Raw genomic sequence first — 16,950 nt, forward strand, 5'->3', positions numbered from 1 at the left:
TCCAGTCATGATTCAACTAATAGAGTCTGTGGCTATTTTAGAAAGAACATTGGGATCCAGTTCAAAATGGGTTTTTAAAATATTTCCTTTCTATTAGGATAACCAACTTATCTCCGTTTTCCCAGGGCCTTTCCAGTTTTAAAACTGAAAGGTAAGCTGTTCACCCCACCTCCCACAGGCAGTGGCAAATGGAAGGACTAGAACATTTGTCCGTTGTTGGCAGATATTTTAAAAAGGGAATTAGGGGCCAGAGACTGCTTCCCACCCAATCAAGAGAGAGAACAGACCTCTTTTTAGGATTTGGGAAAGGCAAGAAACCCGGAGAAGCCTGGCTTCCTTAATAGCTCATCTACAGGATAAGCTTAAAAGGTTGAACCTGGGGGTGTTCCAGTGATGAAGATGCCCTGAACATCTGTTCCCAAATTTCCTGCGCCTAGAAGACATGCTTTAGTTAATCAGCACTTTCAGTCCCAGCAGGTGGTGGCCTTTGTCAATACATGAACCTTGTGAAGTGGGAACCTTTCTTTAGAGTAGCTGTAGGTGATAGGGTGCAGATCACAGAGCCAGAAGTCTTAGGTTTGCACCCAGCTCTGTCACTAACTTTTGTGTCACCTCTCGGCCTTGGTTCCTCTCATCCTTAAAATAGGTTGGGTAGTGAGCCCCTTAGAGTTTTTTAGTGTAAATTAATGAGTTAACATGCATTGATGCTTTGAATGCTGAAAGGTTTTTGAATACAATGGATTCTGGTAATGATCAATTTTAAGAAGTCTACCTCTTTGAAATCAATACCTCTATAGCTTAGGTTTTCATTTATGTTTTTTTAATTATGCACACTTCTAAAGGATTCCATCCATAGACTGCAAATTTACAAATAACTCTGTATGGCAGGAAAAATATTATCCCTCACAAACGTCCATGTCCTAATCCCTAAAACCTGTGATTATGTTACTTGGCAAAGGAGAATTAAAGTTGCGGATGGAATTAAAGTTGGTAATCAGCTGACTTTAACAAGGGTCCTTAAACGTGGAAGAGAGAGGTGGAAGAGTCGATGTCAGAGTGATGTGGCATGAGAGATATGTGACTGACCATTGCTGGCTTTGATGGTGGAGGACGGGGTCACGGCCAAGGCACGCAGGCAATATCTAGAACTGGAAATGGCAAAGAAGTGGAATCTCCTCTACAGCCTACAGAAGAAACATAACTCTAGCGACACCTTAATTTTAGCTCACTGAAACCCATTGCAGACTTCTGAACTCCAGAAATGTAAGATAATAAATTTGAGTCATTTTTAGTCACCAACTTTGTAATGATTTGTGATAGCAGCAACAGAAAACTAATACACTCTCTAATCAAAATAATCCACAAGAAATATATGTAGGATTGTCATGGGAAGTGAAGCAATCACTCATCGGGAGATGGAGTATTTACTCATGCTTCTCTGAGGAGCCTGGGAATGAGCTGTTTAAGAACTGAAGGCATGATGCTTAATGGATGCATCTCCAGAATCTCTTATAGGCTATTGTGATCCATAGGAAGTCAGGAAGACCTCTTTGAAGGTAAAGGTTGATAAAATCTGGCTGGGCGTGGTGGCTCATCCCTGTAATCCCAGCACTTTGGGAGGCCAAGGTGGGCAGACCACCTGAGGTCAGGAGTTCGAGACTAGCCAGGCCAACATGGTGAAACCCAGTCTCTACTAAAAATACAAAATTAGCTGGGCGTGGTGGCACGTGTCTGTAGTCCCAGCTACTCAGGAGGCTGAGGCAGAAGAATCACTTGAACCCAGGAGGCGGAAGCTGCAGTGAGCCTAGATCATGCCACTGGACTCCAGCCTTGGTGACAGAGTAAGACTCCGTCTCAAAAATAAATAAATAAGGCCTGGCGAGATGGCTCACGCCTGTAATCCCAGCACTTTGGGAGGCCAAGGCGGGCGGATCACGAGGTCAAGAGATTGAGACCATCCTGGCTAACACGGTGAAACCCTGTCTCTATTAAAAATACAAAAAATTAACCGGGCGTGGTGGCACAGGCCTGTAGTCCCAGTTACTCAGGAGGCTGAGGCAGGAGAATCGCTTGAACCCAGGAGGCGGAGGTTGCAGGGAGCCAAGATCGTGCCACTGCACTCCAGCCTGGGTGACAGAGTGAGACTCTGCCTCAAAATAATAATAATAATAATAATAAATAAATAAACAAAGCTGGTAAAATCTTCACCCATTTCACTTCTAATGTATACTTCCAAAGCCATCTAAACCACTCTTGGCTCCCCTGTCTAGGTTAACTGCGATCAATGTTTGAGAATAAATGACAAGGCAGCTGGTGTTTCTTGTGAGGTAGTTTGAAATGTGGCATTTTTCCCATTTTCTCTAAAGGAGAGGAAGTGTAGCAAAATAGCAAAAGGGGTGCAATTTGAAATTCAACTGACCAGGGTGAAATGTGCCCCCAACACTTACAAGCTGTGTGACCTTGTTCAAGTTACATAGCATCCCCAATAATGTTTTGCCACTGATAAATTTGGGCTGCTTAGAAAACCTCCCTGAAGATGGAGGGAAATTAAACAAAATAATGAAAGTAAAGGGATTTTCATGATGCCTGCCTCATGGTAAATTCTCCAGAAATATTAACTATTTTGCTATTATCCACTTCTAATCTGAAGGATTAGGAAAGGAAATTAAGAAGAAAACAATGAAAGCAACCCAGCATGCTAAATGTCCTGTGAGAGAATGGGCACAGCAGGATAGTAAAAGGCTGACAGTGAAACCCAGAAAATGAAGGGGAGTAGGCAAATACCGACTTCGGTGCTGGCAAATCTTTGCAACGTGGCTGACTCAGTCCTTATGAAAGGGTTGCTGCCTCTGCCATTCTTTCCAGGCATATCAAAACCTGTGTTAAAAAAAGGCCAACTATGTGTTTGTGTGTAGTAAGTAATTATTAAAATTCATTTGCAGCCCCGGGTGCTAGTGTTTTACTCATGTCTTTATGCTGTTAAGAGGATTCAAGGGTTCTATCAGGGTGTGCGTAATTTAGTGGGCAGGACAGGGGCTTTGGAGTCACACAGACCTCAGTTCATATCTTCACTCTGCTACTTTCCAACTGCCCCTCCTCCTGTCTATGAAAGGGAAGTAATGTTACCCGCCTTCCAGAGATCTTTTCAGGATTAAATGTGATACACAGGTGAGGGGCTTGCACATTACCAGGAGTGCTTGGCATAGCAGTGGTTACGTATTACTGGTATGAATTATTTGGGATAAAAAGGCTTGATTCTAGTACCGGCTGTATTACTTAATATGACCTGGGGGAAATCCTAAACCAATTCTGAGGTTGTTCCTCCTTCTGTACAAATAGGATAATGAAAAGTGCTACTTTATGAGGCTGTTGTGTGTCAGATTAGGCAATGCTTGGATATAAAAGTCTTATGTTTTGAGTAAATTGGAATATAAATTTTCCTACTTGTGCCAAAAGGCCCTGTTGTCCCCATTTCTCTCTCCTAGTACCCTGCCTCACTGGCTGGCACATCCACCACTGACTTGTGTTAAGGTGGTGAAATTCTAGCACTTATAGTCTCCTGGATAATGCTTCATGTGGTTGAGCTCCATAGACACAGGTGAGGAAGTGACAGAAGTGTAGGGAGAGGGTAAAGTGAACAATTTATGTCCTCTTCTGTAACAGGCAGGAGTAAATTTCTGGATTCTAGCAGTAGAGCAGGTGCTACATCAGCACAAGTAACATAAAGGCCTGGATACACAAGGAACTACCAGGAATAACTGCCTATATGTCTGGTACTACATCATTTACTTTCCCCAAATATAACCCCACTTAATCTTCCCAACTACCTTTTAAACTAGAAATCATTTTCCTCATTTTCTAGCAGAGAAAACTGAGGCCCAGAGAGGTTAAGTAGACTATCTACAATCACACAGAGAGCAAAGAGTAGACCTAGGATGTGTTCTGGCTCCAAAGTTGATGCTCTTTCCACTCATCTATATTGTATCCCTGAAGTTCCAGTTTGATTATATCATGACTCTTCCGAGACCCAGGTTAACTCAGACACTAATAGAATTAAATTCTATAAATAACACGCTTAAACCATTAAACTAGATAAGTTTAGGGAACATATTAAAACTTTTGATGTACTGTAAGCCTTGTAATAATCTTAGAATTTCCCACTTGCCCGGTTTCATTGGTTGTAGTGTGCAACCATTGATATTTTCCACATAGCATTTTCTAAGGTATATCCCATAAAATACGATAATTATTAATGACAACAAAAACTACAACTGCCACAATTAAACTACAATTAAACTCCACAATCCAAATTTACATAGGGTTTATCATAAGCTAGGCACTGGTTAAATGATTTAAATGGACTATCTCATTAAATACTTAAAATGCTCTTTTGAAGTAGATGCTTTTATCTTCATTTTATAAAAGAAAAAAACAAGTCTTGGAGTAATTATTCATCTGAGAAAAGTAAGTTACATTCTCAAATATGTTTTGGACCAATTTAATTAAACCAAGTTGAGACTTGGATGTCAGCATGATAGAATAGTTGGTCTCTTGCTCACATCTCCCACACAGACAACAATCTGGCAGCCATTCACAAGCAAGAGCGCCTTTGTGGGAGCTTTTGGATCTAGGGTAGAGGTTGTAAAACCCTGATGAAGCCCCAGACTGAGAAGAGCTGATTTGAGAATGGGGACACGTAACCCTGGTATCAGGCTTGCCAAACATGGTCCTAACAACAGACTGAAAGCAGTCCCATCCCCTCTATTTGATTGTAGTCCTAAAACCAGTCCCATCTACCAAAGGGCTCTGGAAAAACCATGCCTGCCCATTACCTGTTACAGGGCCACTCGTGGCAGACCTAACCACAGATACTGAAGTCGCCCTGTGAGCAGCTCTAGCCTTGCTCTTTGTCCTGCCCACCCAGGGACCTAGAGAAACGCATCTCTGCCTCTAGTAGCAGACTCACTGACTTCAGTTCCAACTGTGAATGCTGAATGCAGCCTTAGCTGTGAACCCTGAAGTGGCTCAAAGACTTGGTTCCAGCCTTGCTCTACCCAGGTCCCAGGGTCAGTCCTGTCCACACGGGGATTCAGGAGAAACCATGCCCATTTATGACTCCAGTAACAGGCTTACCAACTCAGACCTGGCTCCAGCCCCACTTAAATGTGATCGCAGAAGCAGTTCCACCCGTCTGGGGACCTGGCATAAGAACATTTTTACCTATTAAAACCATCTGTAAAGATAAGAAGAGATGTTTGCTCCTTGAGATGCATAGACATCAACACAGATCATGAAGAATCAGGCAAACATGAAAACACTGAAGGAAACTAATAATGCTTCAGTAACTGACACCAAAGAAATGGAGATCTACAAACTGACTGAAAATAATTCAAAATAATTGTTTTAAATGTGTTCAGCTAGCTGTATTACTTAATACGACCTGGAGGAAATCCTAAACCAATTCTGAGGTTGTTCCTCCTTCTGTACAAATAGGATAATGAAAAGCGGTACAAGAGAGCACAGATAAGACTCCACCAAAAACTGTTGTAACTAATAAGTAAATTCAGTAAAGTTGCAGGATATAAAATCAATATTAAAAAATCAGCTGTTTCTTTATACTAACAATTCACTATTGAAAAAAATTAAAAACAACCCCACTTACAATACTATCAAAAACAAAATACTTAGGAATAAATTTAAGGAGGTAAAAGATCTGTATACTGAATACTATAAAACACTGATGAGAGAAATTGAAGAAGACAAAAATAAATGGAGTGATATCCCATATTCGTGGTTTTGAATAATTAATGTAATCAAAATGTCCACACTACAGAGAGCAAGCTACAGGTTTAAGGCAATCTCTATCAGAATTACAATGGCATTTTTTCACAAAAATAGATAAAATAATTCATACACAGAAAGAAAAATACTGCATAATCTCACTTATATGCAGAATTTTAAAAAGCTAATATCGAACGAACAGAGAGTGGAAGAGTGGTTACCAGGGTCTGGGGGAAAATGGGACATGGGGAGATGCTGATCAAAGGGTATAAACATTCAATTATAAGATGAATAAATTCTAGAAATCTAATGCTTAGCATGGGTACTATTGTTGATAATAATACATTGTATATTTGAAATTTGCTAAGAGAGATCTTAAGTATTACCACACACACACACACACACACAAATGGTAACTATGTGAGGTGATGAATATGTTAATTATTTAATGGCTTCATTATGGTAATCTCTTCACAATGTATATGTATACCAAAAAATCACATCATATACCTATAGTATATAAAATTTTCATTTGTTAATCATAACTCAGTAAAGCTAGGAGAAAAAAATAAGTTGAGCTGGTTGCAGTACTTTTCAGAGCCTTCAATACGATAGTGGACTCTGTGAATCTCCAAAAAGGGGACACTTATTCAGTGATTGCCAAATGTATCTGACATGGGATGCTTTCTCTACTGGCCATGTCTTTGGGAAATTCTGCCCTTCTCTACATGCTAACTTGTCTGTTCTCTCTGATGAAGCAGAGCTCTTGTATTCTGTTTATGTATTGCCTGCCTGATCATCTTTTAACAGGCCATGAAGTTTTTCCTCTTTCCCCAAACTTCATGTTTGTCATCTCTAAGAGGGGTAGAAGGAAGTGTGAATTGCTTTTTATAGAGAATTGAGTCACTGATAGTTTGTACTTAACATATGAGGCAGTGGTTATCTGTTTCCTTAGGAGACATAGAGCTTAGGTCTGAAAAAGGAGATCAGTTATGCTCTCCCTCTTTCAAACCACAGAAGAAAGAATAGGAAAAATGAATTTGCAAAGGTTGTGAATGTGAATGATGGTCTGGGAATATTTAATCCTTAAGGAAAATTGTGGGCAGGTATGATTTTTAAAAATTCATTCTCAATTAACTTTAGATGGTACTTATCAAACATTTCTTACACCCAGCATTATGCTAAAGATAGTGTGGAAAATAATAAGGGGTGTTTTTGTTCCCTGCCCTCAAAGACCTTATGATTGTAAGGGTACATGCAAAAAGTAATGAGGGGAATACAATAATTTAAATCTTCCTATTTTTAGTTTAGATATATTTATAATAAATGTAAAAATTAAGAATTACCTGCTTGGAAATCAATTGCCTTTGCCACTTAAAATCTATTTTCTGAACTTCTAGCCTTAAGGTAATTCTGTAAAATCAACCTCCTTTTGAAAATCACTCCCAGAACATCATGGAATACAGCAATACAAATTCCGTCTTATATCAAATCATCTTCCATTAAATTAAATATATAACTCCCAAAGTATAATATATGAAGACAGAAGGCAGATGTAGGAATGGTAAATGACTAAGCAGAGTACAGTAGTCATTTACTCAGGTGTCAGATTGCCCTGAAGAGCCTCATAAAGGCTTAGGAATTAAAGGAATCTGATTTTTCAAATGGTGGTAGTCAAGTGGTGGCTAAAAATAGGGAGGTATTTTGAATGTCAGTGGGAGGAGCAATTGTGCCTGTAGTTCTCTAGACTCCTGCCTTCCTGACCCCCTCACAAGATGGAAAGAATGGCCCCTGATAGAATTAAACCACAGAGGCTTTAGACTTAGAATCCCAGGGACAAAAGAGAGTAGAGGGGAGGTGTAAATGGAAAATAGAGAGCTAAGTGAAAGCCTGCCTTTTACAATAAGCTTCACAGCCCCATACCTCTGTCTAATCCAAAGCTATTCTTATACCCTTAGCCCCACACATAAAACTGAGGATTCCTTATCTGGAGAAACTGAATGACCCCCTAGAAGGATTTGCTTGGGGGAATCCCAAATGAAATATTCAGCTGGCCATGAAATCTACAAATTAGCCCACCAGATGATAAGTTTCAACCATGCACACAACATTTCTCTTCACTTTTTTTAGCACTTAACTAAAAAAGAAGGAAAAAGAAAGTCAAGGATCACCACATATTCAAGAGAAGCCGTTAATTTATGAAAGAGAGGGAAAGATAAACTAACAAATATTAGAATAAACAAAGACAATGCAAACAAATAGGACTTAAAAGAAACTTTAAAAAAATCTTCAAATAGATAAGACAGTGCATCTATGAAACAAGAAGAAATACCTATAAAAAAAGAACATTTCTTCAGAAATCAAAACTATGATGGGGAAAAAAATAGTTAAAGGGTTACAATATAGAGACAGGAAATCTCTCCCTCCAAAACCAATAACAATTGCAACAAACAATAAAAGTGGACATCTGGGGGTAAATAATAAGAAAATTAGAAGCCCTATTCAGTAGCCGCATTAGTTGATTAATTAAAATTCTAGAAGAAGAGAATTGAAGATATAGTAGAAAGACACTTGGTTTGGGTTCCCTTGGAAACTGACTCTTAATTATGGGTTTGAGTTCAAGTCATTTTTGGGACATGATCCCAGGAACGACAGTAGGATTGTAGGACAGTGAGACAGGAAGGAAAGAAAGCTAATAAAGCCAATTGGGAAGGAAAGAAAGCTATAAAGCCAATTACTACGATAGGCAACTGGAGCTCAATCGAGTTAGGAGAGTTTGGAATACACATGAGAGTTGTCAAAACAAAAGATAAGGAAGGTGTGGCATTAATCCACCACTTCTTTTATGCCACTGTTTGAGGGAAGCTCGCAGGGATATTTGGCTCATTCTTAGGCAGGTGGAATATGCTCCCCATGGCCAGTAGGGGAAAAAATCCCTTGTGCATGCAGAGTTACAGGAGTCCAAAATCAGCAAATAGATAAGTTTCTTAGGTCTTCTGTAACAAATTACCACACACTAGTGACTTAAAACAACTGAAATTTATTTTCTCACAGTTCAGGAGGCCAGAAGTTTAAAATCAGTATGTCAGCATGGTTGGTTCCATCTAAAAGCTCTGAGGGAGAAATCATTCCATGTCTCCGTCCTTGCTTCTAGTGGTTCTTGGCACTCTTAGGCATTCCTTGGCTTTGTAGATACATCACTTTAGTCTCTGCTTCCAGAGTCACATTGCCTTCTCTGTGTGTCTCTGTATCTCTGTGGGCCCTCTCCTTTTCTTATAAGGACAGCAGTCATTGGATTTAGGGCCCATCCTAATTCAGTATGATCTCATCTTGATCCTTCACTAACTGCATCTGCAAAGACTCTATTTCCAAATAAGGTCACCTTCTTAGGTTTCAAGAGAACATGTATTTTGAGAGAATACTATTAAACTCACTATAGTAGCCTTTTGCATGGAGGTGATGATGCTGAGGTGGTATAAACAGGGAAATACTACCTACTACAAAAAATTATCAAAGAATAATGTAAGGAAATTTTCAACGTCTTGTGAAAACATGATTTAAAGAATTCACTAAGTACACATCACAACAGAGGTAAACAGACCTACGCTGAGATATACCATGGTGAAAGTTTTCAGAATCCAAATGGAGTCACTAATGTTAAGAAAACTCTAACACATAGAGCCAGGGAAGGCTACAAAGAGAGGGTTCCCATGCTTATTTGCCTGATAACAAACTATCAAGAAAGACTGCAAAAAGCACCACCTTGCACAAAGGCCATTGCAACCTTACATCAAAAATACTTTTGATATAAGGACAAAAATACTTTTGCAAGGACGTCTACCCAGCAACTGCCTGTTCAACCTCGGACTGGCATCACCATTTTTATAGCTAAGGATAATTATTTCAAGACAATTGTGTAGTCCTCCTAGGTTTTTCCTTTAAAAACCTTTGTTTTCCTTTACTTCTCTAGTAAGTTTACCATGGCATGTATTCCCATTGCAATGTTCTAATCCTAAATACATACATATATAACAAAGAGATTATAATTATATATAATATATAATACATATATAATATATAATATATAATACATATATAACATATAATACATATATAACATACATATAACATATATAATACATTTATATAACAAATACATATAAATAACAGAGAGAAGCTAACTATGTATATATATTTAATTCTATTTAATTTCTAAGGATTAGAATTAAAATTCCATTACAATTAAATATATATATATATATATTTAGAGAGCCTCTCATTTAATTCTAATCCTAAGGATTAGAATTAAATTTATTAAATAGATTTATTAAATTAAGTAGATTAAATAAATTAAATTTATTAAATAAATAGATTGTAATGGAATTTTAATTCCATTACAATCCAAACAGAGCCTCTCTCTATTATTTAGGTTGTCTCTATCATAAAATTTCAGGACACCAGAGATAAAAAGAAGAGAATGGAGTTCTCCAGAGTGAATGCAGAGACATTTCACACACACACACACACACACACACACACACACACACATAAAATACATATGTATGTATTTATTTGGGATCAGAATGACATAGGATTCTTAATGATGACATTGAAAGCTGAGACAATGAAACAAGAGCTTCAAAATTCTGGGGAAAATTATTTTCAGCCTAGAAATTTATGCCTTCCAAACAATCAAGCATGAGGATAAGAAAAAAAAGAGTTTTTTAGACTTTCATATTTCAAAATAATTACCTTTGATGCAGACTTTTTCTTTGTTCTAGTAAAAAGTAAGAATGGACTAAAACAGAGGAAGAAAATCCAGAAAAGGAGGACTCCAATCCAGATTACAGGAATTTCCAAAATGGTGGCTGAGAGAAAACCTGGGGGTTCAAGTCATGTTACAGAGATGGTGTTCCAGATTAGCGCAGAATAGTGGGCTCAAGAAGAAATGCCTTCAAGAAAAGATTGAAACCAAGACACTACAAGTTTGACATTGGAAAAGTTGAATTGAAGAGTTGTTGGAAGGTATGGAAAGAGTTTACTGATTTACATAAAACTGAGCAATAAAAATTGAGAAGTCAGTTTTAACTCCAGGTGAAATAAAAGTGGTATAAGAAATTAAATGTAATGATGGTACACCATTTGACTGAGCATTGAGAGATATTTATAGAGTCATAATAATAAAAACACTGATGTGTCATCAAAAATTGTGATAGAATATGACTGAAACGGTAGAGACAAGGAAAATGGAATGTAAAAGAACTAAAATCTTCATCTCCCTAAAAAGAAGTCAGTAGACAATGTCTAAATTTGAGCATTCAAGAAAACAGTATCAGAATTTTTGTAAAAAGAAATATAAGGTAATGACCAGAAGAAACAGCTAAAGGGTTTAAAGACATTGCCCCTAGGAGATCAAGAGATAATAAGTAAATGTGTCTTGAAAGTGTTGAGTATGTCTTGGTGATTTGGGGTTTCTGGTTCTTTTCTTTGAGTCCCAGGTTTCTGAAGCTCTTCTCCTAATTCTGTGAGCTGCCTCAGTTTCTTCCCTGATGATTCCTAAAATATTCTTTTCCACTTAATCCACTTTGAATTAAAATTCCATTATAATTAAGAACCCAAGCTATTGCAATGATCGATGTGGAGCCCATTGATATATCTATCCTGACAATTCTATTTAAAACATTAGTCCTGATCCATGCCTAATGCACAGTCTGTTCTACATACTGTGTAGACCAAGATCCTTATTATGGCATGAGGTTAGCCATATTCTGGCATCCTCCCCTGGCTTACCTCCCATCATTCCTAATCTCATGTCACACTCCAGCCACAATGACTTCTTTCAGTTCCCTGACCCTGCTCCCATTCCTGCTCTTATCCCCATTATATCCTTCCCCACCCTCACCATCACCATGCTTTTTATAACCACTGTTCTTTTTTACATATGGACAATTCTTACTTATTTTTCCAGACTTAGCTGAATTGTCCCCTCCCTCAGCCTTCTCTGATTTAGTAAATTTGCCTTAACTCTCACTGTTAGCACTTAAAACATTGCATTATAATTTTGCAATTCTACTTTTGTATTTTCCTTTAGACAAAAAAAACTTCTTAAAGACTAGAACTGTGAAACAATCATCTTCGTACCCCCAGCACCTGTAGTTGTTCCTCAATAAGTGTGTATTAAACTGAACAACTTAACTTGTATATACACAGCAAAGATGAATGTGATTATGTTGGTATTTCAGTTATCTATTGCTTCAGAAAAACCACCCCTAAATATAGTAGCTTAAAACAGTGTGATGGTTAATTTTAGGTGTCAGCTTGACTGGATTCAGGAATATCCAGATAAGTGATAAAGCATTATTTCTGGGTATGTCTGTGAGGGTGTCTCTGGAAGATACTTGAATCACAGGACTGAATAAGGAAGAGCTGCCCTCAGCGTGGCCGGGCAACATCTAATCGGCTGAAAGCTTGGATGGAATGAAAAGGCAGAGGAAAGGTGAATTTTCTTTTTATCCTGGAGCTGGACACCCTGTTTCTCCTGCCTGTGGACATCAGAATTCTAGGCTCTGTGGCATTTCAACTGTAAAACTTGCACTAGTAGCCACCTGGTTTCTCAAGTCGTTGGCTTCAAAACTGAGAAGTACAGCATTCTCTTCCCAGGTTCTGAAGACCTCAAATGGACTGAGCCACACTACCAGCATCCATGGTTCTCCAGTCTGCAGATGGCCTATTATGGGACTTTTCAGTCTTCATAATTATGTAAGCCTATTTCCTTAATCTTCTCTCATCTATCTACCTCTATATATCTCCTGTTGGTTCTGTCTCTCCAGAGAACCTCAACTAATACAAACAGTAACCACTCATTTTCTTATGATTCTGAAATCTGAGCATGGCTAGTGGGTACAGCTTGTCACTGCTTTATGTGGTGTTGGCCGGGGCCACACATGTGGATTCACTGAGCTGAGAATTCAGCGAGAGCTGGAACATCTGAAATAGTTTCACACACGTGTCTGGCACCTCAGCTGGGATGGCAGGAATGGCACAGGCTGGTTGGCCCTATCTCCCTGTCCATGAGGGTTCATGTGGTCCCCCATCAGTTAGTTATGTTGCCTGAGTTCCTTCACATGGGATCCCAAGAGAACAACAACAAAAAGCTGCTAAGATTCTTAAGGTCTCATTTGAGAATGTATAGTGTCGTTTCTGTTGCGCTCTGTTGATCCAAGCAACTCACAAGGCCAGCCCAGATTCAAGAGAGAGAATAATAGTTTTTAGCCCCTGGTGGGAGGAGAGAAATGTGCATTCAAGGATGGCAGCTCTTGTTGCGTCCATCCTGACAATCTAATTTTGATAATTCAATTGTGTACCTTAATCACATAATTTCAATCTTAAATGTTTGAACTAAAATATTTATTTTTGTGGATTACATTATTAGATTATCACTATGTAAGTCAAGCAGTGTGATTGGGGCGGAGGCACCTTGTTTTGTAGAAATTGTTATTGTATTTTAACTTCAAAGATAAAAATCAATCAATGAATCATGATATTTTATGAGCGATGCTTAGCCATGGTGCTGATGCACTTTTCTGCAAATTACAAGATGATTTGCTCCTGTAGAAAGCTAATGGAGAAAGAAGCAACTACTGTGGCTCTAGGATAGCAGAAACTTTTCACTGAAAATTACCTAAATGAGATTTCTGAAAATATTAACTGTCTTCAGCCAAAATTTAAAATAATGTGTATGTTTAAAATAATCCATAATATTCAGCCAGTCTGTCCAGGGACATACTTTTGCACATTAATATTTTAGAAAATATGGAACTCTAATGGAATAATGAATGGCTATACCTGCATTTTAGACATGTCTATTACACTAATTTGAATCTAGTATGGGCTGGGTGTGGTGGCTCATGCCCGTAATCCCAGCACTCTGGGAGGCCGAGGCAGGTGGATCATCTGAGGTCAGGAGTTTGAGACCAGCCTGGCCAGCATGGTGAAACCTGTCTCTATCAAAAATACAAAAATTAGCTGCACATGGTGGTGCGCACCTGTAATCCCAGCTACTCAGGAGGCTGAGGCAGAAGAATTGCTTGAACCCTGGAGGAGGAGGTGGCAGTGAGCCAAGATCACGTCACTGTACTCCAGCCTGGGCAACAAGAATGAAACTCCATCTCAAAATAAAATAAAATAAAATAAAATATAGTATGGACACAGCTTTTTAATTACTTTCCATCATTGCTGCAGTCAGTGAAGCAGCTTCATTACCCACTATAATGCCTTGCTTGTCATAAATCTTTATAAAACCTAAAAAGAGTTTCCAATTCTAAAATTCTAGCAACAGGCTTTTCTGCCTAGCTTTGCTTGGAGCTGAATGCATAAATGAGCCTTACTGGCTTGTTATCTGAAGACAAATGATGCAAATAAAATAAGTAATAGAACTTATGCCGTTTCCTATTTTTATTTGAATATCCTTTTTTTTTGCATTTCAATGTATTTTAAATTATTTGTTAATAACAATTAACCACTTGGACAGAAGAGTCAAGGCATTGATTGTGGCTTAAGAGAACTAGAGAAAATATCTGAAATCTTGGGTTCTTAGTTTGTTTCTGCTACTTTCTAGCTGTTCCTCAGCCTTAGGCAGGTCTCTTAAACTCCCTGAACCTTATTTCCTTCAGTTGTGTAAAAGGGATGAGCTCAGATTCTCTGCTTTCTTCACAGATGAGAGAAAGAAAATGAAAAGGATTTGTAAACTATAAATCTCTAAACAGATGGGAGGAAAGGAAGTGATGAAACAATAAATTTATTGATGAAACAATAAAATTAAACATAAAGAACCAAAGGTAGGTTTGGACATTCATTAATTTACTCTTGTAATATTTATTGAATAGCTTGTATGTGGTAGGTACCATACTCAGGGCTGTAGATTAGTGATGAACAAGACAGATGAGCTCCCACACCTCACCACATCTTGCTGCCAGACAGGAGAGACATAAGTTACACATGTAAGCAAACAGTTAATATCCCTATAAAAAGTGCTATGGAGAAAAGGAGCAGGACACTACGAGACAAAGAAACAAGGAGAACCAACACAGTAAATTTTTCTGGCTGAGGAAACTAAGCCTGGAGGGTGGGATGGAGTTAGACCAGCAAATAAAGGGGTATGCAGGAATGTCCAAAGCAAAAACAACTCAAGGATGACAAGTGTGGCAAGAGCACTTAACAGGCACCTGTGATAGCAGACATGTAAGCTATGAAAGCGGTTTGACTTTGATTCTAAGTACAAGGAAAGCCACTGAAGGCTTTTAAGCAGGAGAGTGATTGGATTTAGAATTATGCTTTAGAAAATTCATTTTTACTCTTTGATTGTGAGGGTCAAGAATGGAAAGAGGAAGCTACTCCAGAGGACCAGGAGAGTGATGATGATGGCTTAGATTAAGGGACAGGCTTTTCTGTCTAGTTTTACTTGGAGCAGAATGCATTATTGAGCCTTCTTGCTTGTTCGCTGATAAGACAAGCAATGCTAATAAACTAAGTCTAAATAGAACGCATGCCTTTTCTTGCATTTCAATGTATTTTAATTTCTTTGTTAATAACAATTAACCACTTGTACAGAAGAGTCGAGGCATTGAGGTGTAAGAGAACTAGAAATAATTCTCTCATAGGCAGTAGAAATAGTAGGAATTAGACAGGTTCAAGACACATGTTGGAGGTGGAATTAAGAGGATTTGTGGATAGAATAATAATAATTGGGAAGGAGAAAAAGGTAATTCTAAGGTTTCTAGCTTGAGCAACTAGGAGGGGGATTCTGCTATTTACAGAAATGGGGAAGCTGGAACATGTTTCTAAGGGAAATAAAAATATACCTTTATGGCATGTTAAATTTTGACATCCAAATGAAACTATCAACAAGGCAGTTAGCTAGGCAATCAAAGAATGAGCTAAACAAATATAAGAGTCATGATAGTACAGATTCATTCTTCCAACTGCCCACTGACCTAGATTGGGTGAAAAGCCATCAACCCATGTCACTTTAGGCTGCCAAGCTCAGACATGCCATGCATGATTGGCCGAGTAAGTGGTTTTCTTTTCAGGCCAGGATCAAGCCTTTTTCATTTACTTTCAAATGTCTCTATCCAAGTTGCCACCTCTATTCATATACCATTGACATCAGGGTAGGGCATAGGTTTTAGGTAAGTGTAGTGTTGCTCTGTTTGTGGAACAGGCAAATGGTGGAACTTCTCCATCTATTTTTTTCTGAACCCAAGGGCACTGGGTTAAGAAGTAATAAAAATGGTGGCTGATTATAAAGGCCAAGAGTAAGTTCTATTGGACACTGAGTGTAAAGGCAGATGCATGCTATACAAATTTCAAACATGTTTTACCCATTCTCTGAGTCTGTATGTTGGGGTAGAAAATAATTATAGCCTTCTGTATTTATCTGTGCATAGGTACCACTTGGTGATGGTCTGCATTTCTTTTGCTAATCTTATTTTATGATTGAGTTAAAGAAAATTGATTTGAATGGGAGCACTTGATTGTTTCCCATATTTGTTTTTTTCCTGATCCAGTTAACATTGGTGCTTTTCTTTATAGGTTACTGCTGAGGACTTAAATGACAAAGCTTTGTCCTTGACAAAACTCCTATGTGAGTCACTCTTGGTCTGGATCAAAGCTCAAGCACTTTGTTGTACAGTATGTCTGGGCCTTAGTTTTCCCATTTGTGAAATGGTGCTAAGTACCTTGCACCAAAGAAATGAAATATACATTGTCTTAGCATGATGTTTAGCACAGTGTTAGGAGTTTATGGTTATTATCATTAGATGGAACCTGAGAGTGATTAGTTTTGGGGCTGCATATTTCAGGATATTAGAAACTCTGGTAAGGAGCACAAAATCATCAGGTTAACAGCCATCAGTGAATAATGTGAAGTAGGTTGCTATGGTGATGGGAATGAGGCTGACTTGGGAGGGCATAGTGAAAGAGGTTGTGATAATCAGAAAAGTCTAATCTGTATAGTTTTTGAGAACTTTCTCCAATGAACTAAAGCATTGCCTACTCCCAAGAAGTCAGTTGGCATCTTGAAGCTAGTACTGTCTCCTAGGATCCTCCAAATCGGATTGGTGTGCAATGTTACCATGTTACCCTGGTAACCACAGGGAAGAAGAAAGAAGA

General features: G+C 38.4%; 1 long non-coding RNA gene across 3 annotated transcripts in view; it reads left to right on the forward strand.

Annotated features, from left to right (window-relative positions):
- The window catches only part of LOC129532271 (uncharacterized), a 192,985-nt gene extending 176,671 nt beyond the window's left edge, over positions 1–16,314 (forward strand). The window contains exons 6-8 of one of the 3 annotated variants that reach the window (XR_010132848.1): positions 10,563–12,277; positions 12,442–12,540; positions 14,497–16,314. This is a non-coding gene — a long non-coding RNA (uncharacterized lncRNA). Of the gene's footprint in view, positions 1–10,562; positions 12,541–14,496 lie in introns of all 3 variants that reach the window. The other 2 variants (XR_010132845.1, XR_010132842.1) reach the window with 2 other exon arrangements.
- Positions 16,315–16,950: the final 636 nt, after the last annotated feature.

Source organism: Gorilla gorilla, chromosome 2, assembly GCF_029281585.2.
Source record: "Gorilla gorilla gorilla isolate KB3781 chromosome 2, NHGRI_mGorGor1-v2.1_pri, whole genome shotgun sequence".
NCBI classification, from domain to species: Eukaryota; Metazoa; Chordata; class Mammalia; order Primates; family Hominidae; genus Gorilla; species Gorilla gorilla.